The sequence below is a fragment of the Camellia sinensis genome, chromosome 5 (assembly GCF_055761805.1).
Source record: "Camellia sinensis isolate YWXY chromosome 5, ASM5576180v1, whole genome shotgun sequence".
NCBI lineage: Eukaryota > Viridiplantae > Streptophyta > Magnoliopsida > Ericales > Theaceae > Camellia > Camellia sinensis.
The window spans coordinates 207,293,157-207,320,276 of NC_138965.1; the positions used below are offsets into that span (position 1 = coordinate 207,293,157).

Sequence of the window (27,120 nt, forward strand, 5' to 3'; positions counted from 1 at the left end):
AGAGCACCACGTTTAGTGAGATGTATCATTATCCTATCAAACCCCACTTGCGCAAATACCATCAAACTCAAGACTGCCACTAAAATAAAAAAATAAAAAAAAATTCCTGACAAGTAACGAACAAGGAAAATAAAATAAATTTTTTTTTCCTCAACAGGTATTGATGCCCACTTGAATTTAATGCAAGTTTTAACAGTTTGGTTATCACAAAATGAATTAGGTTCAAGAATTGAACAATATATAATAAATTGCATAAATTATACAACACAAGATAATTGAAAATTGAAAGAGACAAATAAAAGCACAAACTATTAAAGAAAATGCTATGTATAATTTCATTTTTTACCGTATTTTCTCACTTCTAAACATATAACTGAGCAGATCTCATGTGCATTTATTAATGTGAATCTCATTCTCATGCGTCTAGAATAGGACTACAAAAGATTTTCACATAATGGGGTGTGAGACCCCACACTTCGTCTCACGTGTCACACGTGTCTCATTCTGTAAATAATCATCTGTATTCTTGGATTTACAAGTGAGAAAATAAGGTAAGAAATAAGATTACATATATAGCATTGCTTAACTATTAAAACACGAATACCGACCAACTCAACAGCAGGAATCTTCTTCAGAAGATCCCATGAACGTCGTTAATTTCTGCGATACAGACTGCTGACCTTCACCGAACAAATTTTCGTCACCGACATAATCATCATCATTTTCAAATACCAGATGAATCCCACACTTCTTCAGGTGAACCCCCTTGACAGGAGAAGGGTTCTGCGTTGCCACTCGTATCTTGTCACCGTCTTTCAAAAACAAAACCAATGGAGTATGATTTTCATATCGGCACAAGTAAAAATGATCTTCATCTGTCTTTGGCACTCCTTCTAAAAGCGGTGCAGTATTGAATATTGGTACGTTCAATCTGAGGATCGTTATTAGAATACCTGCTACTACAGGGGATTGATCTCTTAGATCATCTTGTATGGAATGGTCGATAGAGACAACAATACCTACAATTACAGCTTTGATCACACGGTTTTTGGGCTTTGAGTAAGAAACCTCGTCTCGAGTAAACCAATCTGGGATTTCGCTTCCAGGCACGCATAAACTATTCAAATTCCTCAAAGCAAGCTGCATTTATAAAGTCCCATAAAACATTCTATTTTTGATCTGATATGTATGTTAATTACTCCACTCATAATCAGGATTATCTACTGTATTTTTCTGTAATGTGATCTTGCTGTTGTGATCCAACAGTTGAGGTTTAAAGTTGAAATAAAAACACATCATTTTGGAATGTGTAATTCTAGTTATTTTACCTCAGTTTTAAACTTTGCCACTAGTTTATGTTTTTTGCAATGGGTCATGTTGTGGTAAAAAAACCCAGCAAGATCATGGCAAAATCTTTGCACAGCCAACCCATATTCCATTCAAAATATTTTTATTTATTTGTTTTAATTTTGAACATAATAATACTCTTATACGTAAAGACCAAAAAGCAATCCTAAGAAACAAAAGAAGAAAAAAAATATCTAAGAGTATAGAAACCAAACACAAAATTGAACACAAGAAAATATATGGAATCTTATAAACTCTCTTTCATCCATATATTTTGTGTTCGGTTCTTAGTAGTAGGAAATTACTACTTTGAAGACGTTTTTTGCTCAAAAACGTGATTCCGCACTCCCAAGTAAGAAACTTGTAGAAACTCGCTTTTGTCTAAGAAGAAATTCGCTCTCAACTGAGTAGAACCTCATAAAAATCTCACAAAAACAAAAGAAAAAAAATCAAACTTATTCTAAAAGTTTCTATTCATATACTTAACAAAGACAATTTGTAATTGACATTAATCTTAATATTTATTATATTTGAACACACGTTACAATTAAGTATGTTATCCCAGATAGGCAACCCAAGAGGGGGGTGAATTGGGTTATTAAAAATTTTACAATATTAAAAATAACACAATATTCAGAATTTTAATAAATAAAAAAACAGAATAATAATTATCAATATAAAAGTAGAAGAGATAGAGAGAAAAAATCAAACACTGCGATTTATAGTGGTTCGGCACGCCAGGCCTACGTCCACTCCCCAAGGAACCTCCTTGAGAATTTCTTTACTATCAATTGAATAAATACACCACCAAGCTTGTGGATTTGGCACAGGACTTACTCTTATCTATTGAGCCTCACTCAACAATAAATGTCTTACCCTTACAAAATCTCTCACAAAAATAAGGAATAAGAATAAGTGGTAATTGAATCCACTTTTACAATAATTCTCTCACAAAGAGTAGATATGAAAGTGTAAGAACAAAAACTAGACTTAGATCTGAAAGTGAAAGAGCAGAATACTCAGAATTTTGGAGCTCACAGAAATATTTTCTCTTCAAGTTCTTGATGATATTCTCCACACACAACACTTCTATTTATACACAAAATTATACCCGTTGGACGCTCCTTGCTGACGTCATGGCTTACATAAGCACGCTCCTGACGTCATGGCTTACATAAGCACGCTCCTGATGTCATGGCTTACATAAGCACACTCTTGATGTCATTGCTTACATAAGCACACTGCTTGATTTTGAATAGTCAGCAAAAGATAAAAAATAAGACTGATTTTTTTCTTTTTGTTATTTCAAACATGGAGCCACCATTTTTGTAGACAATTTAATACAAAGTTCACAACTTTCAAACAAACAAATAATTTTCTCCATCTAGTTTATAATATATATATATATACAAACACACATATATATATATATATATAACTCCATCTTTTTCTTCTTGTTTAATTATAATATCATATAATCAATGTAATGTAAAAAATTTAATAGCGCATGTGATGTATTCTGCATATAATGTTATATAAGTTCTGATCAAAATTTTGCATACAGAAAAATCTCTATAAATTATATTTATGATGGATCTGAAAATATATGTCCTCTTGAAAATATTGTATATGTTGTAGAGATTTTAAACTAAATGTATTTTACCACTCCATATTAATTTTGTCAAAATAAGACAACCCATAAATATCAAATTTGTCAAAATAATACAACCAATCAATCATTTTTGTCAAAATAATATAATTAATCAATTTGTCAAAAGATGAATAGTAATTAACCCTATTTTTCAAAAAGTGAATAGTAATGTTTTTGAAAATATTTAAAATAATCATTTTTGTCAAAATAATATAATTAATCGATTTGTCAAAAGATGAATAGTAATTAACCCTATTTTTCAAAAAGTGAATAGTAAAGTTTTTGAAAATATTTAAAATAATATTTAACATATATATTTTAAAAAGATAATATTATTTTATTTAAATAATATTTAACAAATATATATATTTTAAAAAAGATAATAATTTGTGTCAAATAATATGTATATTAACTAATATATTTTAGACATCATCAAAATTAAATAATATGATTAACAAAGTAGAAAAAAAATAATTGTTAAACATATTTATATATTTAGTATATAAATTACATACACGCTCCCATAGGGGTTGCCAACTTTAGAAACTTCTATATGCCTTTGTTCCCTCGGCCTCTGCTCCCGTCTCCACCACCACTTCATCCAAACTAAGGTTCGGTTCTATGCCTGATTTTTATCTTCCTAGACTTTTTCAAAAAAAAATAAAGTACCAGAAAAATAGCTCTTTCGGTAAATATAGCTTATGTTGAATTAGGACATAAAAGTTGAAAAGAATCTGCATATCCAAATGGGATATCAACAGAAGAATGATTATTTGATTACTTACATTGAAAAAGGATTCAATGGTATTTTATCCATGAAAAGCTCGAAGTTTGAACTAGAAGATTTATTTAAGGTAGATAATAATAGTCATTGGTCAATGATAAATCTACACAATCTTACAAATATATGACAGGGAATCTGTGTGTGTGTGTGTGAGAGAGAGAGAGAGAGAGAGAGAGAGAGAGTACCTTATCAAGTTTTGACTTTACCACTGAAGAGCAAGAACTGCAACCACTCATGTACAGCCATCTCAAGAACTTCAAACGTTCAAGACCTGGAATACCCGTTAGTTTCTCACAGTTTGCAAGGTTCAGGTTTCGTAAATTCTCCAGATTTGATATATCGGATATACTTTCCAGTGCAGTACAGTTTGCAGCATTTAACTCTATCAAACTTGAGGGAAGTGGGGGAAGAACTTTGAGATATTTACAGTGGGACAGTACAAGCTTTTCGAGAATGGAAAGTCCAGTTAGACTACAAGGAAGACTGGAAAAATCATTGTGACTGAGATTCAAAAGCACTAAAGACGACAGTTTTTCAAAATCATCAGGTATATATTTTCGCAGTTATTTTCCATGCACGGGCATCAAATTCTTCTAACAAGGAAAGATTTGAGAAAGAAGATGGAAGCTCTGTATTTTCAGCATTCTGAGATACTTCATGGTCAGGCTTCTTCGCCATTTTCAATATCATCAGTCTTGAGAGCATGCCAAAATTTTCAGGTAATTCTGTCACAGCTGTTTCCTCCATTAGCAAGTGGTGGAGGGACTTCAAATTCCCAATTGAAGTGGGCAGTCTGCAAAGCTTTGTACATTTATTCAACCTTAACATGATAAGATTTTCCAACTTCCCTATAGATTCTGGCAGCTCTGTTATGGCAGCATTCACTATGATCAATGTAGAAAGAGTTAACACACATCCAATTGATTCTGGCAATGATCTAAGAGATCTACAATTTCTCATCTCAAGCTTCTCAAGAGATTTCAAGCCATTGACCTGATCTGGTAGATCTATGATCGATGTCCCATCTAACTGAAGGTCAACAACAGACGCTAACCGTCCAATGGAAACAGGCAATCTGCTAATATCACAACAGTTGCCAAGTGATAAGTCCTTCAGATAGGCTAATGACCCAATAGAAGTTGGCAGTTCTTTCACTGAACTACTGTTAAGCCAAAATTTTGTTAATGATTTGATATTGCCAACAGAATCAGGTAATACAGTAAGTGATTTACACCACATCAAACTTAGTTGTTCAAGATTTCCCAACGAGCCAATGGAATCAGGCATATCTTCTAATGCAGAACCATTAAGAGAAAAGTCCCTTAAAGAACCTAGCTTCCCTATACATTGGGGTAGTCGCTTTAGTGATTGGCAACGATCCAAGCTAAGCTTTTCAAGTTTTGTAAGCAAGAATATAGTATCAGGCAACTTCTCTATTGCAGTTCCATCAATGAGAAGCTCTTTCAAAGAATTCATGCCACGCATGTCTTGTGGTAGTTCTTTCAGTTTAGAGCAACCTGAGAGGATAAGGATCTCTAGATGTTTCAGCCCAGAGACATCATTTGGAAAGTCAACAATGTTGTAACATCCTCTCATATTTAAATGACGTAATGTAGTCATATCCCCAAGCGATTTATGAATCGTAGTTAAACTAATGCAACGCTCGAGGATCAACTTTTCCAAGGCATGATGCTTAGATAAATCAGGAATAGCAGTTAGGTTGTAGCAACCATGAAGATTCATGACCATCAAGTTCTCTGCCACCTGGTAAGCAAGATGTATTAGTTTCATATAGCATAGCCATATTAAAACTGCTGCAATAGAAAAATGTATGCCAAATTAAAAACCCAAGAAGCACTCCAGCAAATTCAGTTTGTCTTGGAACAATAAAAATACATAAAAACAATAGAAAAGAGAAAATAAATGCCTTTCTCATAACACCTAGGTAATATATACATCCATCCACATAGCCCTTTCTTGCAGCTTTTTATCATGGTTAATGTGCCATGCTTAATGAATGCAATTCTAGTGTTCTTTTCTCTTCCTTTTTCGATAGGTTAAATTGCAATGACATGTGAAAGAACATTTAACAAGTCACAACTAGAGTACTGCTCCCTCCATAATGTGAGTGAAGCATTGTGTGGTATGCAGCTGATAAGGATCTGAGGAGATTTACACCCCTAGGGCCTATCATTTATCAGTGATCGGAGCATGGCTAAATGAAGGGTTGACTTGATATGATTGCTGACTTCATAATTAGAAACATGAGAAAGTCCTCAGCCAACTTGTCTGCATTATCCCAAACTTGTCGACAAACATAAGACATTTAATGTTACCAAGGGCATAAGAAATAGATGCTAGTCCAACCTCAGTCAAGCCACACAGTCACATCTTATAAATTATTGCATACACCTACCATATTGCAACATGTAATTATGAACTATTTAGTCCTTGAAGCATTGAAAGTTTCTTCAAAAAGCCTAAGACCAACTAGTTGCCGCAAAAAATTTTGAGCTTCAGATCCAAGGAAATTCAAATTAGTTATAATCATCATCTAAATTATTGGTTTGATAAGTGCAACATACCTTGTTATTGTACCAAAACCACCATCTCCATCCCCATACATTCTCTATCTTGCTTTCTGAGAGATCAAGTACTGCAAGCTGCCGTGGACAAAAATTAGAAGGAAGATTTTTCAAAGGACATGTTCTCCATTGTAGCCACTTTAGATCAGGAGGTATGCATTTGAAATTTCCCTCCAATCTCACATTACTTAACTGAAGCAGTCTCAGACAAATCATTGATTGAAATGGTTTAGTCTGAAGTATCATCTCTCCCTCTTTGTTGGCAACATGGTTGAAATACTCTTTGTATGTCTCCATCAAGTATGTTACTACAGAGGTGATACTGGGTGTTTGCCTTAATTTGTCCCGAGAAATTGATTTAGCACTCTTCTCCTTTGGAAAGTTCTTCTTTTCAAAGTCTAGAATGATCCCTTGAATATTTCTTGTTCCCTGATGTCCATGATATAGAAGAAAATAAGGATAAGTAATAGAATTATAAGGCTAATGGTGTCAAGTGAAGGAAAACAAATAGTAGGAAATTTAAGCTAAAATGATAGGTCTTAAAAAATGGTAGCGGTTCTAAAAACTTTCAAGTTTGAGGAAACTAAGGAAAATGTGTTTTCAAGTGTTCTCCAAACAAGTTTTAATTCCCTTCTCTCTCCCCCATCCTTTCCAACAACTCATCAAGCATGTGATTATACTTTTAATTTTTGTGTTTTGAAAACACACCAAACATGTTCTTTGTTTTATTTTTTGCAACAACAACAAAAATAACTGTTTACTTGATTTCAGGAAACTGGCAATGTTACCAAGCGCTATCTTATTTGTTTCTCATTATTTTAGGGCACAAACCAGCTCAGAAAACTAATATGCTACGTTGCATAAGACAATAAGTAACAGAAAGGTAAGATTTGATGCCAGGATTCATACCATGCTATCTTTCAAGACAGTTAGAATTTCACTAGACTCCCACAGTCTACTACGCATACCAGGATCTACAAGGTGTTCGTGCTGAACAATTTGTCTCCCCATATCCCTAATTTGGTCATGCATCCACAAACTCTTGTCCTCAGTAATTTTAATGAGAGATCTTGCTATCAGAACATTGATTGAAACCTCAGCTCTGAAACCACAGCCCTTCACTATGTCAATCACATCATCTCTCTTCATTTCCAGATTAACAAATAAACAAGCAATGTCGAGGAATATACACTTCTCTTCATCATCAAGCCCGTCAAAACTTATCTTAAGGACATCTTGAAGATGGTGCGGACGAATCTGCTTCAACTTTTGCAGAGCATCTTCCCATTCCTCCACTCTCCTCTTATCAAACAGAAAAGAACCAAATACTTCCAGAGCCAAGGGTAATCCTCCAGTAATGGACACAATTTGTTGAGACAGATTGAGGAGAGTTTCAGTGGCCCTTTTACTTCTCAATGCATGATAACGGAAAAGTTTTAGTGAATCAGAGGAACCCAATTCTTTCACCTCATAAATGTCATTCACATGATAAGCAAGCAAAACATCTCTATCTCTTGTAGTTATAATTATTCGACTTCCTTCATAAAACCATTCGCTCCGGGCAGCCAGTACACCAAGTTGGCTTAGATTATCAACATCATCTAAAACAACAAGGACTCGCTTCTCATGAAGTATCCCTCTAATTGCTTTCTTGCCAGCATTAACATCATTTACAAGAGGTGCATTTCCCAAAAGATCACCAAGGAGTTTTCTCTGAAGAGATAGTAAACCGTTTTGTTGCATAGATGTTTCTCTAACATTGGAAATAAAACTACGGTGTTCAAAGTGACTGACAAGTTTATTGTAGAGGGCCTTGGCAAGGGTTGTCTTGCCAACCCCACCCATTCCATGAAACCCCAAAACTTGGACACGACTGGATTTAACATCTAACAATTTCATCAGCTCCTCAACACGAGAATTGAGTCCCACAGTATATGAAGCCACACCCATTGGAGTGTTGCTTAATTCATCCAAAATCCTTCTGACTAATAATTGAATCAACTGAGGTTCTTCGCTGCAAGTAGACATGATTGTAAGTACATACTACATAGTAACTATAAAAAGCTAAAGGGGAGATTTATAAGTGAGTTTGACAATCAAATGGCAAAGCAAGGACACAGATATCATTCATGTCACATCAACCAAGATGAGAACAAATATAATACTCTTAGAACCCCACGATTTTAATGCATTTACCGGATAAGAGTCATTGGAGTTGGCATTTAAAAAACAAAGTAATATGTGTGAAGAATTTTTATATGAAGGAACAATAAATGAATAGTTCCATGTAAACAACACCATTTTATAACTCATAATAACAACCACATGCAACAATGTCTAACTTGGATAGTAATTATTGGTTTGGACCAAGTCCCCTTTACAAAATGTGGTACCAAAACAATCCGCATTTTAGCTGACATAGATCCTTAGATATTGTTGGTCCTTATAATGCCATGCCTCCCTACCAAAACCAAACACTGCAGGCTCAATCTATAGAACCACACCCTTCTTCTACAATTAATGCATTTTCAATCAAATAGGTCTTTTAAGAAAACTACACAAGAATCTTCATATGAGATACGAGGCATAAGCTATTCTTTTTTTAAAAAAAATTATGTTGACCAAGAGATATTGAAACTGCATGGATTATTTGCATTGCTCTTTCTTTTATCACTTAAGAGCCGTGAGATGAAAGTCTCATGCACGATTTGAGTGAGAGAAAGAAGTGAGGGATTCTTTTATCAATCCAGAATTTAATTAAATAGATGTATCTAGGGAGAATTCACTTGAAAGTGATTATTCCTTAGGTACACACGTAATATTTCAATTGATGAATCAATTTAAATTTAAAAAAAAAAACCCAAGTTGAATTGAATATTTGGAAGGCATAAGAAGCCACTAACAGTAATAATGTTTGGTACCAGAATATACATCTATATATTATATAAGGAAAAAAGGGTTTCTAACAAGTCTTGTGGGAGGTTCAATATCCCGATCTTAATTTTCTAATTTTGGATTTAAAAAAAAAAAAAAAAAAAAAAACCTCAACATTTATTGACCTTTCCAAACCCACAAGCTTTCATGACTTCTTTCATTCCTACTGCCGCACCCTTTTCAACTTCTCTCATACACTATGGCTAGTAATGGGATTGTTAAATTATTTTTATAAAAAATCTTAAAAAAATAATTTGTATATTAAAATAATATCTAAAACAAATATAAATTCTTATTAAAAAATAACAGGTTGCAATTGCACACAAAAAAGAGAAAAAAAAAATATTACATTGTGCATTTCATTAATAATGCTCAAAAAATGTGCCACGTGTTTGTATAAAGGCTTGACACGTGTCCACTCTCAAATTATCAAGTGAATATAGATGAAACCAAAGAACTCAGGTTTAATGGCTAACAAATATTAGAAACCCGAACTTTGAAGTCTAATAACTATTAATTAATAGAATTCAGTAATTGAAAGGTCTAAAATCATATCTCTTTGTCATCTCAAATGTTCTCTTTTTTTGGTTCATACATTCATTCTAATATTGATAAAGAATTGGATGTATAGAAGAGTGAGAGACATTAAAATTATATATTGAATTATGTAATTGTTATGATGAAAAATAAATGTTGTCTTTCCCTTCTATGATGATTTATCTGGTTATATCTCCAATTAAAACGTCACGTGTGCTTTTACATCATCATTGAACGTTGCTTTCATTTTTTTTAGATATTTTGTCTCACAATTATTTGTGTTTTGTGTTATGAAATTTATTACATATGTGTTTGCTAAACCTATTAGATAGACCTAATATGCAAGAAATGCATACTACTTCAATGTTATTCTCGAGATTATAAGTACAAAAAATATACATAAAAAGTACATGAATAGACAATATTTTATTAAATTTGTTTATGAGTCCTACTTCTTGAAAATCCTATAATTCATTTATTTTTTGTATTATATTTTATGTTTAGTTTATGTACTTTTTTTATATAGTTTTCTTATTTTCTTTAAAAGTTTATTTTTAAAAATTAATAAATAAATAAATAAATCATTTTCTATTTCCAAAAAATTTCATTTTTGTTTTTATTTTTTTTTATTTTTTCTTAAAGTAGCTTTAGTTTTGGGCAATTACTTACTTTTTTTCTATATATTGTAATTTTGTAAATTTTAAGTGTATGATATTTTCACTAATATACTTAGAGATGCACTGTGAAAGAATTATCATGCGAAAATCAAGCAATAAGAAGATAAATAAATAAAACAATACGATGAATGTGGAGTAAAGATCAAAGATCAAAACTCCCAAAGCAAGCAAGTAGAATAGAATGTCCAACAATAGACATTAGAAAATTTACAACAAAATTTTATAATTTTCCTTTTTGCTAAGAAAATTTTATTTGGTACTAACTAAATAAAATGCTTTTAACATAGCTGTTTTTTTTTCTTAATTTTAAAAATTTGAAATTAAAACTATAGTAAATTTATGTAAGCATAATTGCTAACCACATTTTTTTACTTAATATATAATATTATATTGACTACCTTTTTTCAGGTTTATTTTTTTAAGTATATATATAAAAGTAAAAAAAATGTCATTACGAATTAATTTTTCCTTAATTTAGTTATAAATTTTGCCTGTATATTATTTTTAAATTTTGAATAAAAGCAAATATAAAATAATTGATTGAGGATATGCTGCATTTGTTATATTCCTTTTTCTGTGTGAAAAAAAGAAAAGAAAAGACATTTAAAAATCACAACTCATATATATACAAATAATTATAAATACAACCCGTGCATAGCACGGGTGAAACACTAATATTAGTAATGTAAAAGCCAGCACTCAACAAAATGATTTTCGAGTGAGCTACGACCATTAATTTTGAACAGTTATGAGATAGATATGAAAAAATAATCAAAGTAGCCTAGTTGGTTAGTTCTTTGGCCACCAAATTTCTCCCAAGGTGAAGTGTCCTACTCAGTAGTGGAATGAGAGAACAAGATTTTTTTGCAAGGTGTATAGGTATGAGTTTTAACTTTCTCAATGTGTTAATCTAACAATTAATCACTAATTTTTACTGATTAAAAAATAAAAAAAAGAAGAAGATAGACATGAATAATGCATGCAAGAGAACATAGATGTACAACCACACACGTGAAGACAGAGGTACATATAGAGAGATAGGGAGCTTTCAAGTGATTTCCATTATTTTAAAATCTCAACCATGGTAGACAAAAATCATGTTGATCAAACCAAAACTACAGATTCAAACAAGACAAGGTAGGAACAATTTTGTGCACTATAATGCTCTTGCATAATTCCTATATTTTATACATCTATTATAAACCCTAGCCACAAGAGCTATCAAACATCATTATTGTATTTTAACGTTCTCTAGTCATAATCATATAAACCGAGTCATTACTTTTTGTATACCGCTTTACATGTCTATGCAATCACTCGACTTCTTCCAACACAAGCTAGACCCACACTGGTAGATTAAAGTCAACAGTAAATAACAATTAGCTAAAAATAGTTTAATTTAAGTGCTTAAAAGAGACAACTTTGTTATTTTACAAGAAATATACCCAGTGATTAAGATAGTGTAGGGAATCAGAGCAAAAGTTATGTTTAAATTATTTGCCCAAATTGCTAAAGTCAATGCATTAATATTCACCAAAAAAAAAAAAATGCTGCTACCTATTCAATACACGACTATACATTAAAAAATTACACAACTGAGAGGGTAATTTTTGTGAAAATTGGTCCGAGCTAGGAGATGTCATTATGGCCCATAGTACGAAGAGCTGGGTAAAAAGGCCGTAAAGTTACTCCGGCCCAAGAGAGTTACAAAATTACTCCGGCCCAAGAGAAATGTAAAGTTATTCCGGTCTGGAAGCGACTTGGAGTTAGGCCGGTCTCAGAGTTAGCTCGGTCATGGCGTATTGTGGTTAGAACGGTCAGAACCTTGCTACTCGGTAGCTCGGTCTAAACACACCATGGTTTGTACATGAGAAAACCGAGATTAGGAGGAGTAAAAGGAAGAACCGAACTAAGGGTAGTTCGGCCTACTCTGCGGCTCAGCATAGCCATGATTACTTCGGTCATGTTGGAGTTCGGCCATGGTAATAACCATATCACTTGGTTTAAGCAGTGAGGGGGGTATTGGAGGATAAGGATTATCCTTCAGGAGGTTAAATCCTAGGAGGACTCTGCGTGGAAGAGTAGAAGTCCTACTAGGATTGTGCCACACGAAACCTATAAAAGCTCACAAATATCACCTTTAGAGAGGTAACACACAACTTTACTTTCTGAATACACAGAGCTTTTGTCTATTTGTCAAGCTTATTGACTTAGGCATCGGAGAGGTTTCCGGCATACACCCGCCGGCTAGCTCACGTTTGTGTTTTCAGGTGATAAAGCGACGACGTACAAAGGAGCGCAGACTTGATCAACAGGATTATACGAGAAGATTTATTTCTTTCCCGTACAATTGGCGCCATCTGTGGGATTAACAAACAGGACAAAACCTCTTGATCAAGCTTTGCCTCTTGAGGAACAATGGCGCACAATGAAGAATTACCACAGTCCGCCATCGACGAGCAAACACCAGATGGGGGGGCCAGGCGTGAAGGATTACCTTATATCCCTCCCATGGCGGACTTGGAGTCCCAACGACATAACCCCAGGAGAGATACTAGGGGAAGACGGACTCACAGCCCCCGTCACTCTCGTTCACAAAGTCCTGACAAGCAGAGGCCGAGGATTGATCCTCAAGTTCTGGAGGACCACGTGAAGGAGCAAGACGAATTGATAAGAAAGATAGCGGCGGACATGGAGGCCTTGAAGCGCCAGATGAAGAACAAAGAAGTGACAACAGGAGAGGGGTGCAAAAATAAGACGCCCCCTCGCCACTCAGAAAATCGTAGTAGGAATACCACACCCCCGCAAGGAGAGAGTAGAAGCCTCAGGACAGGCGATACTCAATCCAGGTCTTCCAGAACTCGTCACTCCAGGTCTGAGAGGACGAGATCTGAAAGATCATACACTGAAGGAAGCACGTATTGGCCCTCACATACGCACCAAACCAGATCTAGACAGACGAAGTTACCTAGATTATCTGACTTACGAACTGTGCTCGAAGAAAAAGCACGATGCAAGGAGGATGCCAGGGCACGGGATCCACACAGAATTTCTGCCTTACAACGGTTGGCTCCTCGGACACATGGAAGTGTCGAGGTTGGGATGCCAATACCACGCCCTGCCTACGAACCGACAGACAAAGCATTAGCAAGGCTGCAGACTTCGCCGTTTGTTCCGGCGATTGAAAACGCGCCCCTACCATCAGGCTTCCTTCAGCCCAAATTCACTACATATGAAGGGAAGACGGACCCCTACTCACACTTGAGCCACTTTCGCCAGGTCATGGCTGTATACAGGCGAAACGAGGCCTTAATGTGCATACTCTTCCCATCTAGCCTTGGCGACTTAGGCTTGACTTGGTTCGAGAAACTTCCAGAGGGCAGCATAGCCTCTTGGGCGCAATTGGCAGAGGCGTTCGTAACAAGGTTCCGAACGAACACTAAAACCCCGGTGGAGATTGACCAATTGCTCTCCATCGACATGGGCGATAAAGAGACCCTAAGATCCTACAATAGTCGCTATTGGGAGACATTCAATCAGATTGGGGACTGCCCCACCAATCTCGCCATTGCACAGTATAAAAGAAGCCTTTCAATCGGGAACAGACTAAGGGACTCGATCACCATGACGCCACCCCTCACCATGGAAGCCTTGATGGAAAGAGTGCATCAGCACATCAGGGTAGAAGAGGATAGCGCACGTGCCAAAGCAAAATCTGGGGCGACCGCAGTACCAGAAAAGAAGACCTCAACGAAGGTTAATACGGTAAATCGACCGAACAAAAACGGACGTGGCAGACGGGATAACGGAGAAGACCCAGATAAAAGATGGTTGAGAATCTGCACTGCCATAACCACGGTGTTCAAGAAACCAATATATCAGATTCTAAGTGAAATAAGAGATGAGCCTTTCGTCAGATGGCCAGCCAAATTAGGGGAAGCACAGAAGGACTATGACGAAAGATCACGGTGCACCTTCTATAAAGAAAAGGGACACCGCACTGAGAATTGCACGCCATTGAGACAGAACCTGGAGGACTTGGTGGCAGCAGGACACTTGGATAAGTACATTGAAGGAGGAACGCAACCAGCCCCCCAGGACCATAATAACCCCAATGGGATGCCAATCGACGCCCCGCCTCAAGGCATTATCAATGTGATACATGGAGTCTTTGAACCTGAGCGTGTATGCGAGCTCAGAGGATCAATCAAAAAGGCTGAACACTTAAGAGAGGTGCTAAGTGCCCAACCTGCCACCAAAAAGGGGAAGACAGAGGCAACAAACGTCATGTCTTTTTCGGATAAATACTTAGAACGGATATATTGCCCTCACAATGATGCCCTGGTCGTCACTCTCCGAGTCAAGGATTTTGACGTCAAGCGGATTCTGATTGACCAGGGTAGTTCATGTGAAATCATGTATTACGAAACATTTAAACAACTGAAGCTACAAGACAAAGACTTGGCGCCTGCTGTATCTCCCCTAATTGGATTCAACTCCATGCCAGAATGGCCCGTCGGCAAAATAATTCTTCCAGTCAGAGCAGGAAGCGTGACGAAACAAGTGGAGTTCTGGGTATTGAAGGTCCCCTCCACTTACAACATCATCTTGGACAGAACATGGCTGCATGCCATGCGATCGATGGCGTCATCCTACCACTAAGTAATGCGGTTCCCCAACGATACCGGGGTAATTGAAGAAGTCTATGGAGATCAAATCATGTCGAAGCAATGCTTCGTCACGGTGAATGGCAGCCGCGCTGCCAAAGGATATGTTCATTCGATGGAAGAACCTGAAAGTAATGAGCTATTCGCAGATGTCGGTAAAGCGGCGGATCAGAAAGCAGTGGAGGACTTGGTAGAGGTAAAAATAGATGAAAAGAACCCGGATAAGTTCTTTTTGCTTGGTTCGTCGTTGTCCAGCACTAAGAGATTAGAGGTCTTGGAATTCTTAACCTCTAACATCGAAGTGTTCATCTGGACACCCTACGACATGCCAGGCATTGATCCAAACTTCATCTGTCACCAACTCAATGTCCACCCATCCGCCAGACCAGTCATTCAGCGCACTCGCAGATCAACACTCCACTACGCCGAGATAGTGGCGGAAGAAGTAGGCAACCTGCTGGAGGCAGGAGCAATTAGAGAAGTGCACTACCCAAGATGGATCTCCAACACAGTCGTAGTGCCAAAAAAGAATGGCAAATGGCGTGTCTGCGTTGACTACAAAACAGTCAACAAGGCGTGCCCAAAAGACAGCTTTCCTCTACCACGGATAGATCAACTAGTAGACCTAACGGTGGGGCACAGCCGACTTAGCTTTCTGGATGCATACAGAGGCTACCACCAAATCGCCATGCATGAACCAGACCAGGAGGTCACATCCTTTACAACTCCGAGAGGACTATACTGTTACAAGGTCATGCCCTTTGGCCTAAAGAACGCAGGGGCAACATTCCAACGAATGGTCACCAAGATGTTTGAACCATTGTTAGGAAGAACGATGGAGGCTTACATCGACGACATGGTAGTCAAAAGCAAGGATGAGAATGACCATCTCAAGGACCTAGGAGAGATGTTTGAAATCCTAAAGAAGCACAAGTTGCGCCTCAATGCATCTAAGTGTGCATTCGGAGTAGGATCTGGCAAATTCCTGGGCTTCCTTGTGACCAACCGGGGAATAGAAGCAGACCCCTCCCAGATCAAAGCAATTCAAGATTTGGAGAGACCAAACTCAGTAAAAGAAGTACAGCATCTTACCGGCATGGCGGCCGCGCTCAATCGGTTCATAAGCCGATCGTCAGACAGACTACGACCATTTTTTCAAGCCTTAAAAGCCAAGTTCGAATGGGACGAAGAATGCGACCAAGCTCTAGAAAGCCTGAAATAATACATGTCCTCTCCACCATTGCTGGTTACCCCAATACCAGGAGAAGAACTCTTCCTATACCTTGCAGTCTCTCAGCACGCAATTAGCACAGTATTGGTCCGTGCGGAAGGAATTCAACATCTGCCCATCTATTATGTCAGCAAGACATTACTGGGAGCCGAAACAAGGTATTTGCCACTGGAAAAATTGGCATTAGCCTTGATGATGGCATCCAGGAAATTGGCACACTATTTTCACGCCCACACCATAGTCGTCCTCACAGCTTTCCCACTAAAAGCTTTGTTTGAGAGGCCGAAATTTTCTGGGCGAATTTTGAAGTGGGCAGTAGATCTGGGACAATTCGACGTCAAGTTCCAACCTAGAACCGCAGTAAAGGCCCAATCTTTGGCAGACTTCGTCACAGAGTTTACTCCTGGAAGTCATCATATATGCCCAGTCGACCTAACTAACACAACCGAACTAGGGATGGAAGTTGACGCCGGAATAGCGCAACCCCTAGCAGAAGGTACTCAGTCAGACTCCAAGGCAGACCAGACTAAAGACAGCAAGGAAGAAACAAACCAAGACTTACCAACAAATAAAGACTTGGTTCAATCAGGTAGCAAGGGGCAGACAGCAAACATGAACCTTGAAGAAAACACCAACAACATTCTTGACCCCATGACATCATCCGACCCCTCCACTTGCTGGAAGTTGTTCGTTGGTGAGATGTAGAAGCTCTTTGTGGATGGAGCATCCAACCGGCATGGTGCAGGACTTGGCATAGTCCTCATCTCACCAGACGGCCTGGTTGTGGAGCAAGCAATCAACCTTGGCTTCCCAGCATCAAACAACGAAGCAGAATATGAAGCACTTCTAGCAGGACTCAAATCAGCATACCACATGAAGGCCATCGAATTAATGGTCTACAGCGACTCATAGTTGGTGGTAAACCAAATTTCTGGCGACTATGAAGCAAAGGATGATAGGATGGCCAAGTACCAAGACTGGGTCAGAACAGAAATCAAGAAATTTGAAGTAGTGAGGATAGAACAGATAGGCGGGGAGGAGAACAGCAGAGCAGACGAACTAGCAGGCTTCCCCTCAATGACAGACACCTCCATCCCTCATCCACTACTGATCGACTACCGACCTAGACCAAGCATTGAGGACCCCGAAGTAGAAGAGGTATGTTGCGCAGAACTAGGCCCCTCATGGATGGATCCCATCATACTATTCTTGAAAGACGGCGTCCTACCGGAAGAAAAGAAAGAAGCCAACAAAATTAGAGCAAAGTCACAGCGATTTTGGCTCTCCCCATCTTTGGCATTATACAAAAAGTCATTCTCAGGACCCTATCTAAAGTGTGTCCACCCCAGCGAAGTAGAAGCATTCTTGTACGAGATATACGAAGGGGTGTGCGGAAGCCATCAAGAAGGAAGATCGCTAGCTTACAAGGCCATTTCACAAGGATACTGGTGGCCATACATGCAGGCAGACTCAGAGAAATATGTGAAGAAGTGTGAGAAATACCAAAAATTTGCACACCAAATACATCAACCAGCTAGAGAACTCCTACCATTAACTAGCCCATGGCCTTTCGCAATGTGGGGCTTGGACATAGTAGGACCACTTCCAACAGCACCCAGCAACAGGAAGTTCTTTCTCGCAGCAACAGACTACTTCACAAAGTGGGTGGAAGCAGAAGCATTGACATCAATCAAGGAAAGAGATGTGAAGAAGTTTGTCTGGCAAAATATCATCACTCGGTTTGGAATACCAAAAGCCCTAATCTCAGACAACGGCACTCAGTTTGACGGCAGAATCTTCAGAGGCTTTTGTGAAGAGTACAAGATAGAGTTCTACAATTCTACACCAGCGTATCCTCAAGCAAATGGCCAAGCTGAAGCATCAAATAAAGTTGTCTTGGATGGACTGAAGAAGAGGTTAGAGAAGGCAAAAGGCAAGTGGGCGGAAGAACTTCCTCATGTTTTATGGGCTTACCGCACCACACCTCGACGATCAACAAGAGAAACACCATTCTCCTTAGCCTACGGAATGGAAGCAGTAATCCCACTGGAAGTTGGCCTCCCCACAATTCGAAGCGAAAATTTTGATCCCGACTTGAATGGAGAAGCCATAACATTGGAGCTCGACCTTGCGGAAGAAAGAAGAGAAAGAGCACTGGTTCACATTGCCTCATACCAACAAGAGTTATCCAGGAAATACAACAAAATGGTGCATCCAAGACAGTTCAAGATCGGAGATTGGGTACTGCGCAAAGTGATGGGAAACACCTTGATACCGGGAGATGGCAAGCTAGGGCCTAATTGGGAAGGTCCTTACAAAGTGGTTGGGTTAGCAGGCAAAAGGGCATACCATCTAGAAGACAAGGACGGCAAAGCAATCCCTAGACCATGGAACACCGCCAATCTCAAGTTATTTTATTTTTAGCTTTCCTCTTTCAAACACGTGTAATTTTTTCTTTCCTCAATAAAACAAATCGATTCTTTTTAGCATAAATTGTTCTCTGTAAAAGTTAGCTTAGGTGAAGTTAAGAATATTGCAAACATTATTCTAAGTTGGCTGGAAAAACTAACTTAGAGGTTGGCCGGATTAAACCAACACCTTTCCTAAGCCCAGGATAAGGATCCAGACTGCAGGACGTTTGGTCAGAATAACCAAACATTATTCTAAGTTGGCTGGAAAAACTAACTTAGAGGTTGGTTGGATTAAACCAACACCCTTCCTAAGCCCAGGATAAGGATCCAGGCTGCAGGACGTTTGGTCAGAATAACCAAACATTATTCTAAGTTGGCCGGAAAAACTAACTTAGAGGTTGGCTGGATTAAACCAACACCCTTCCTAAGCCCAGGATAAGGATCCAGGCTGCAGGACGTTTGGTCGGAATAACCAAACATTATTCTAAGTTCGCTGGAAAAACTAACTTAGAGGTTGGCTGGATTAAACCAACACCCTTCCTAAGCCCAGGATAAGGATCCAAGCTGCAGGACGTTTGGTCGGAATAACCAAACATTATTCTAAGTTGGCTGAAAAAACTAACTTAGAGGTTGGCTGAATTAAACCAACACCCTTCCTAAGCCCAGGATAAGGATCCAAGCTGCAGGACGTTTGGTCGGAATAACCAAACATTATTCTAAGTTGGCTGAAAAAACTAACTTAAAGGTTGGCTGGATTAAGCCAACACCCTTTCTAAGCCCAGGATAAGGATCCAGGCTGCAGGACATTTGGTCGAAATAACCACACATTCTTTTCTAAATTGGCTGAAAAAACCAACTCTTAGTACTCTTTAGCTGAAATAAGGACATTGGCTAAAAGAGTGGTTGGCTAGATTAAACCAACTCTTTGTACTCTTTAGCCGAAGTAAGGGTATGGCTGAAGAGTGGTTGGCTGGATTAAACCAACTCTTTGTACTCCTCAGCCGAAGTAATTATGTCAGCTAAAGAGTGGTTGGCTAGTAAGCGTAGTTAGATTGACCAGCTAAAATCGAGATAACAGTTGGAAGTAAAAAGATCATGGAAAAGTCATTACAAGTACAAACATACAGATCAACCGAAATAAGAAAAAAGAATTTTTCATTCATCAAAAGAGCAATTACAAAAGGGGGGCCATAGCCCGGTTACAAGAGCAAAAAGTAACAAAGAAAAGAAAAGTACAGAATCAAGTGAAAAGGTCTTCAATTTCGGCGTCAATATCAACTTGAACATCGGTTGCAGATGGAAGATCAGTCTCAGTAGCAATTGGCACAACGATATCAATCGATGGCTCAGCAGTCAGGTCTTCAACCGTTGCCTCCAACCGAGCTGATTGATCGTTGACTTGCTCGTTGACTACCGGAGTAACAGTTTGTTCGTTTTCTTCATCTTCATCATCTAAATCCTGCAAAAATTGTTCTTGGACAGAAGCAGCATATTCCGCTAGTGAGGCCGAAATAAAGTACTGCGGAGCATTGTAGACCTCGGTTTCAAGCCCACAGCCAAGCTGTTCCACAGCACTCCTCCAGCCACACTTAAAGAATAAGTCCTTCGCCCCCTCACACTGTGGAATGTAGAGGCTCTCCGCCTCTTTGAAACCTTGGGCGTTGGCATCACCAACCTTCTTCTTCAGATCGACTATTTCGACGTCTTTTTTGCCTTTAAGTTTGGCCAACTCACGCAAGTATTTGTCTTTCACCGTTGCTGTAATTTTTTGTTTTTTGGCTTCAGCCAAGCTAACAAGTCCGGTCAAGCGACCGTTCTCGAACTGTAGCTCGGCTATCTGCTTCTTGGCTTGCTCAAGCTCGACTGTCTTTGCCTCGGCATCTGCCATGGAATGCCTGGTTGTCTTGTGGAGCTCCAGCACTTTCTTATGTGCAATGTTGTTCTTCTGAATGGCCTGCAAAAGGGTAGTGACTCTCTTTAGCCGAACTGACAGTTGGGAAAAGTTAGACAAAGAAAAGGGAGAGCCACTTACCAGGATTATTGATTTTGTTGATGACCGGACGGCCTTCAGCTCGGTGTTTAATTGTTTATTGTGGTGCTCCATGTCTTTTGGAAGGCAAACACTCTTGGCTAGATTGAAAGCCATCAAGTGATCCTTCTCAGCAACAACCGAGTCAGTTTCATGAATATCTCGATTTTGAAAGGTAAGACTTAGAGCCCATTTGGAGAAGTCAGCTCGGTCAGAAAACTCCGGTTGAAGGCTTGGTTGAGGGCTGGGCGGAAGAATGGTCTCATCCTCGTCAACAAGTCGCTGCTCGGTTTGGCTAGTCTGGGCACGCTTGTTCGCCCGAGATGAGGATGGCTGTTGAGAATGGAGGGCCACAACGGCAGGTTGCGTTTGGCTTGGTGGCGGTACTTCGGGTCTGTTGGTCTCGGTTAAGAGGGCCCTGACTCTGTTTCTTTTGGCCATTTCTTCTTCAGCGGTTAGTGGGATTAGTCTGATTTTTGGCGAGGTTGGGTCCGGTTCTGGGGCCTCCTCTAGCAGAAAGTCGGTCACTCTCGCTTTTCGGCGGCCGCTGCATTTATAGGTCGGCTCGAATTTTAGCAGCTTGGCCCAACTACGTTCTGGATACCGTAGTGCGGCGCGCAAAGTCGCTAGATTTGGGTAGCTGTATAAAGAATGAAGGTGGGCAGAATCTGCCAAAGAAGAACTGTTAGTTCGGCTGAAAGATTAAAAAAACCGAAATATAAAATAGCACGCAAGAAAACCGAAGTAAATATACCGGGTTCTCCTTTTTTCCAATTGATCCTTCAGCCAGGAATCTAGGCTTGGTGGTCCTCAAAGTTTCCAGACACCTAGAAAAAATCATCGTCGTTTAAGTCTTTATCCGGTGTGTTCTTTATTATTTTCTCACGATGACAGCGTATTCTAAGATAATACACCCAGCCGTCTTCCTTCGAACCAATGGAGTATTGGTGAAAGATTCGGCCAGACCGAGGTTGAGACCAGCTTGGCGGTTCAGTTCGGCTATACCCATTATTATACGGTAGGAATTGGTGGATAGTTGGGTTGGGCATAGTCTGGTTTGCCTAAGAAACTCACAAATCAAGGGTTGGATTGGAAATCGTAGTCCGGTCTCAATTATGGACAAAAGGGTGAAGGGGACAAAGCCTTCATTGCCCCAATGAATGACATCTTTTTCGGCTAAAATTAGGTGGACGTCATCGGGTATATTGTAGTCTTTTCTGAATTCGGCTAGGCCGCCCGGAGTATTTACTAGATACCTATACTTCCCCATTTATTGTATAATTTATGAATAAATTAAAGTTCGGTCCAAAAAATTGTCTCAGTAGCTCGGTTGAGCGCGCAGAGGAGTGCCTGGGTAACCTAAGTCTGCAAAGTAGAAAACAAAAGGGTTAAGCACAGATCATTGGACCGTGCTACAAAATAGAAGTAAAAAAATAGGAGCCCTACTTCGGCTATGTGGATGCTACAGGTTTTAACTCGGTTTCTGCAAAGAGATTGGTAACTCGGTTTGAGCAGGGCTTTTATTAGTTCGGGCTTGGCAGACGTCTAGATATCTCGGTTGTGGAAACGATTCTGTTTGACCGGTTGATCGTCTAGGGGCAGCTTTCTGAGTTCCATCTAAAAAACTAAGAAAGTTGGTTTAGCCCCAAAGGCCTAGATCGGTTGGAGGTCAGGAATCTCAGTATGCTAAGTGCAAACCTAGTTCGGTTGGTTATTTCGGCTAAGGTCTATCGAGAAATGGTTTGACTTATTCAAAGCTACTGGTGTAAACATGAAGTGTTAGTCCGGTTGTAAGCTAACTAGACTTTTACCTGGCTTAAACAGTATCCTAGTTCGGTTGCATCATGATTTTGGATCAAAAACCAGTTTTCTACAGGATATTTCATATACTCGTGTTCTATGGTTAAGTTTTTTCCATAAAAGTACAGAAGCAAAACAAAATGGAAAAATATGTTTCGCAAAAACACAGAAAGCAAAATACGAAAACAAAGTAAAAGTGCAGAGCTTACCTGACGAGGAGGCAAGTGTTTGAGGGAGACTAACAGTTATGAAGAACACGAGCTCAGAAGATTGAAGAAGCAGTAGAGGCTCAGATAAGGAAAAGTTACAAAATATGGCAAAATGAAGAGGCTCGTTTTAGGTAAAGGGAAAAGGGCGGGACTGTTCAAATTTCACGAAGTACGAAGACGGCATGACAGCCGTCCTCAGTCAATCAGTGCGTGCCACGTGTCCTGGGAAGGAGGAACGATTTAGTTGTTATGATTGAAGAGACATTTTGACCGGACAAGCAGAGCCCGGTGTAAAATTAGCTCGGCTGAAAGGCTTAAGAGTTTTAGCTCGGCTGGAAAGGCTTAAAAACTTCAGCTTGGCTGATAGACAGGTAATCCCTATCATGCTGTGCAGATGGAATTAAGGGGCAATTGAGAGGGTAATTTTTGTGAAAATTGGGCCGAGCTAGGAGATGTCATTATGGCCCATAGTACGAAGGGCTGGGTAAAAAGGCTGTAAAGTTACTCCGGCCCAAGAGAGGTACAAAATTACTCCGGCCCAAGAGAAATGTAAAGTTATTCCGGTCCGGAAGCGACTTGGAGTTAGGCCAGTCTCAGAGTTAGCCCGGTCATGGCGTATTGTGGTTAGAACGGTCAGAACCTTGCTACTCGGTAGCTCGGTCTAAACACACCATGGTTTGTACATGAGAAAACCGAGATTAGGAGGAGTAAAAGGAAGAACCGAACTAAGGGTAGTTCGGCCTACTCTGTGGCTCAACATAGCCATGATTACTTTGGTCATGTTGCAGTTCGGCCATGGTAATAACCATATCACTTGGTTTAAGCAGTGAGGGGGGTATTGGAGGATAAGGATTATCCTTCAGGAGGTTAAATCCTAGGAGGACTCTGCGTGGAGGAGTAGAAGTCCTACTAGGATTGTGCCACACGAAACCTATAAAAGCTCACAAATATCACCTTTGGAGAGGTAACACACAACTTTACTTTCTGAATATATAGAGCTTTTGTCTATTTGTCAAGCTTACTGACTTAGGCATCGGAGAGGTTTTCGGCATACACCCGCCGGCTAGCTCACGTTTGTGTTTTCAGGTGATAAAGCGATGACGTACAGAGGAGCGCAGACTTGATCAACAGGATTATACGAGAAGATTTATTTCTTTCCCGTACAACAACTAATAAACAAATCTGAGAAACCATTAAAAAATAGCAAAGTGCATTAGAGACCACACATCCCAAACGGCTAATCTTCTTACTTGAATTCCAAGATCCCATTACAGTATCTTAAAAAAAAAATATATATATATATATATATATATTTTTGTGACATCCAATTCAATTCTACCATAGAAAATGTTGTATTTTCAAGTACTGGAGAGCACAAATTGAGCTGATAAATGTTTCCCAGCAGCTAGAAATCTACAAATAAAAAAAATATTATTTATAAAATTTTAAGAAATAATCTAGTGTGTAGGTAATAAACAAGAAAAGAGGCTTACTTTAAGAAAAATTATTAATGTAAGTACGTTTTTTTTAAAAGTTTTAGTTTGCAAAAAGTATAAGCTTAATTTTGTTTTATAGTGCTCTATTATTGATAGGTTGTAACTTAGTATACAGCAATGCTAGGTATCATGAAAAGTCTTTCATGAAAATAGTCATGAAAAATTTATGACCTTTGGATTACACTTACAATAAAACACCACACACTAATCAAGGTAATCTAAGGGTCACAAAATTTTCATGACCATTTTCATGACAAAATTTTCATGATCTCTAACATTTCTCCTTAGTATATATGATTGCATAATATACAATAAAACAACATAAATTAATCCATGGGTAGAAAATATTCATGATAATTTTTACATGAAACCTAACATTACTCTAAAATATACAGACCATTTGCTTTCCCATATTGAACTCCCAGTCAACTCCAACTACTCAGCTTTAGATCATGAATTTGGATAGGAAAGAAAAAGGAAAAGATGAAAGAAATGGAGAAAAAATTTAATTTATATCTTATTTAACATTACTCTCATATTTTTCCATCTCTTTTTAAATTCTTACTAAGATTCAAGAAGTTATTGATTGGTTCACGAGCATTACTCTACATCATTCATTGAATGACAAGCTTTTAATTCTCTTAAAAAAGACAAAAAGATTATGAATCTCACTATTTCAACTAATAAAAAATTGGAACACCACATCAGCCTGCCACAAAAGTAATGAATAATTTTGCCTAAGATCCTTGATCTAAACACAATCTTTTTTTTCTCAGCTTTGAAAATTTGAATCAATAAAACAAGGAGCCAGCTCCTTGCCAGTAACTGGGGGTGCCGTTCGGCAATGGTGGGCCTGATTTGGCCCATGACGATAATCTAAATTATTCAATGTAATTGTGCTGTAAAAAAATTTTATTGATTAAATATCGATATTAAATAGAATTTTCAAAACAAATTGTGGCAAAAAATTACGGATGTCAATATCAAAATAATTTTCAAAACAAAATGTGATAAAAACTTACTTAGATATCAATATCAAAATAATTTTCAAAACAAATTGTGACAGATATTATGATATGATCAGGTGGAAAATAATTTTCAAATAGAATTTTCAAAATAAATTAGAACAGAAATTGTGACATGATAAAGTTTATATTTGTAAAGATAATATATTCCACAAGTTAATGATTTGGATCATCGCCATGAGCCCGGATCAGAGCCCACCAGTGCAGAACAGCACCCTCCGGTGTAGAGAGAGAGAGAGAGATACCGATTCTGAAACACCAAACCAGAGATTCCACCAGCCTTTTCCATAGCAGATCTCCATCTCCCGACCTTGTGCTCTCCAAACCTCCTCTCGAGACTTTTAAAGTCTTCTTCAAACGGTCCTTTCTGTCTTCGAACGTTCGATGGATCAACAAGGTAGAAAACAGGAAGAATAAGCCTCTCGCACTCGCAGATCTTCGCCAGCTCTTCGAGACACCAATGTGAGTCAGCGTATCTGGGAGAGATGATCGCAATCGCAGCAGCAGAGTCTTCGATGGCGTCGAGAAGGCTCTGAGTGAGCTCGTCCCCCTGAGTCAACCCGTCTTTGTCTCGGAAGACTCGGACACCTTGTCCCTCCAACGCGTTGTAGAGTCGGTCTGTGAAGCCGTCGCGAGTGTCATCTCCTCTGAAGCTCAGGAACACGTCCCACCTCAGCCTGAACGCCGGCGTTGAAGACGTCACCGTTTTGTTGTCCACCATTTTTGTAGCTCTGTTGAGTTCTATACAGAGAGAGAGAGAGAGATAGACAAGAGTTGCTGAGTCTATATCTCAGTAGCTGTACGTGAAAACGGTGCTCACAAGCGTTGTAGATTCTTCGTAAACGGTGCTCACAAGCGTTGTAGATTCTTCGTATTACGCATAAAGTTTCCATGCGTCTATTTCGTACTATTCCATTTTTCTTTTATATATTTGCAAAAGGATCGGACTGTCTCCGGTTTAGATCTGGCATCGTCTGGTCCAGGTTGGCGTATTAGGTTTACTTTTGAACTTTTTTTTTTTTTTTTTTTTCTGATGATCATCATATTTTAAGATTTGTTTATTATATTATTTTTTTTAAAAATTATGTTGATCGAATAACAGATATTATATATTTGTATGTGAAAAAAAATAAACGGCCAGAAAATTAATTATTCATAAAAAAATTATCCGAATACATAGTATCTGTTACCCGATCGGTATGATTTTTTACAGAGATAATGTACTCAATAAATCTTAAAATATAAATAATTCAAATTATCAAAAAAAAAACCTAAAAGTAAACCTAATGAACCGAACTAGACCCGTTAATTCAAATAATGAACTGGAGGCTAGCCCTTTGCAAAAGTTTTCCATAACAATTCAAAAGATAATAATTAACACACTTTAAATTTTGTAATGACTCTTTGGACCCTATTAACACGGGGTGAGCTCTCTTTCATATTTTTATCTTTTCATATTCATTTATATCTTTTTTGTGGGTTCAAATTCAAATTCACATTGATAATATGAATCGTCTACTTTGTAAATTTTGCAATAAAGGTCACACGTGTAAAAAATTAATTTTATCGAATATCTATAATACATGAATAAATCATATCTTATTTTATAAAATGAATGATAAATAAGATTGTAAACTTAAACTATTTATTTTATAAAATAAAATGTCATTTATTTCTATGTTTGTAATTGTCTGATAAAGTTGATTTTTTTTTATAAATAAACTTAATTGTAAAGCA

At 38.2% G+C, this 27,120-nt stretch overlaps 1 pseudogene across 1 annotated transcript; it reads right to left on the reverse strand.

Moving 5' to 3' along the window:
* Positions 1–370: 370 nt before the first annotated feature.
* Positions 371–26,197, reverse strand: LOC114278756 (disease resistance protein RPS4B-like; annotated as a pseudogene). Its single transcript, XR_014330940.1, has 5 exons — positions 25,629–26,197; positions 7,277–8,381; positions 6,368–6,796; positions 3,968–5,546; positions 371–1,140 (listed from the first exon to the last, which is right to left on the reverse strand). The product of XR_014330940.1 is annotated as a disease resistance protein RPS4B-like (transcript).
* Between the last annotated feature and the right edge of the window lie 923 nt (positions 26,198–27,120).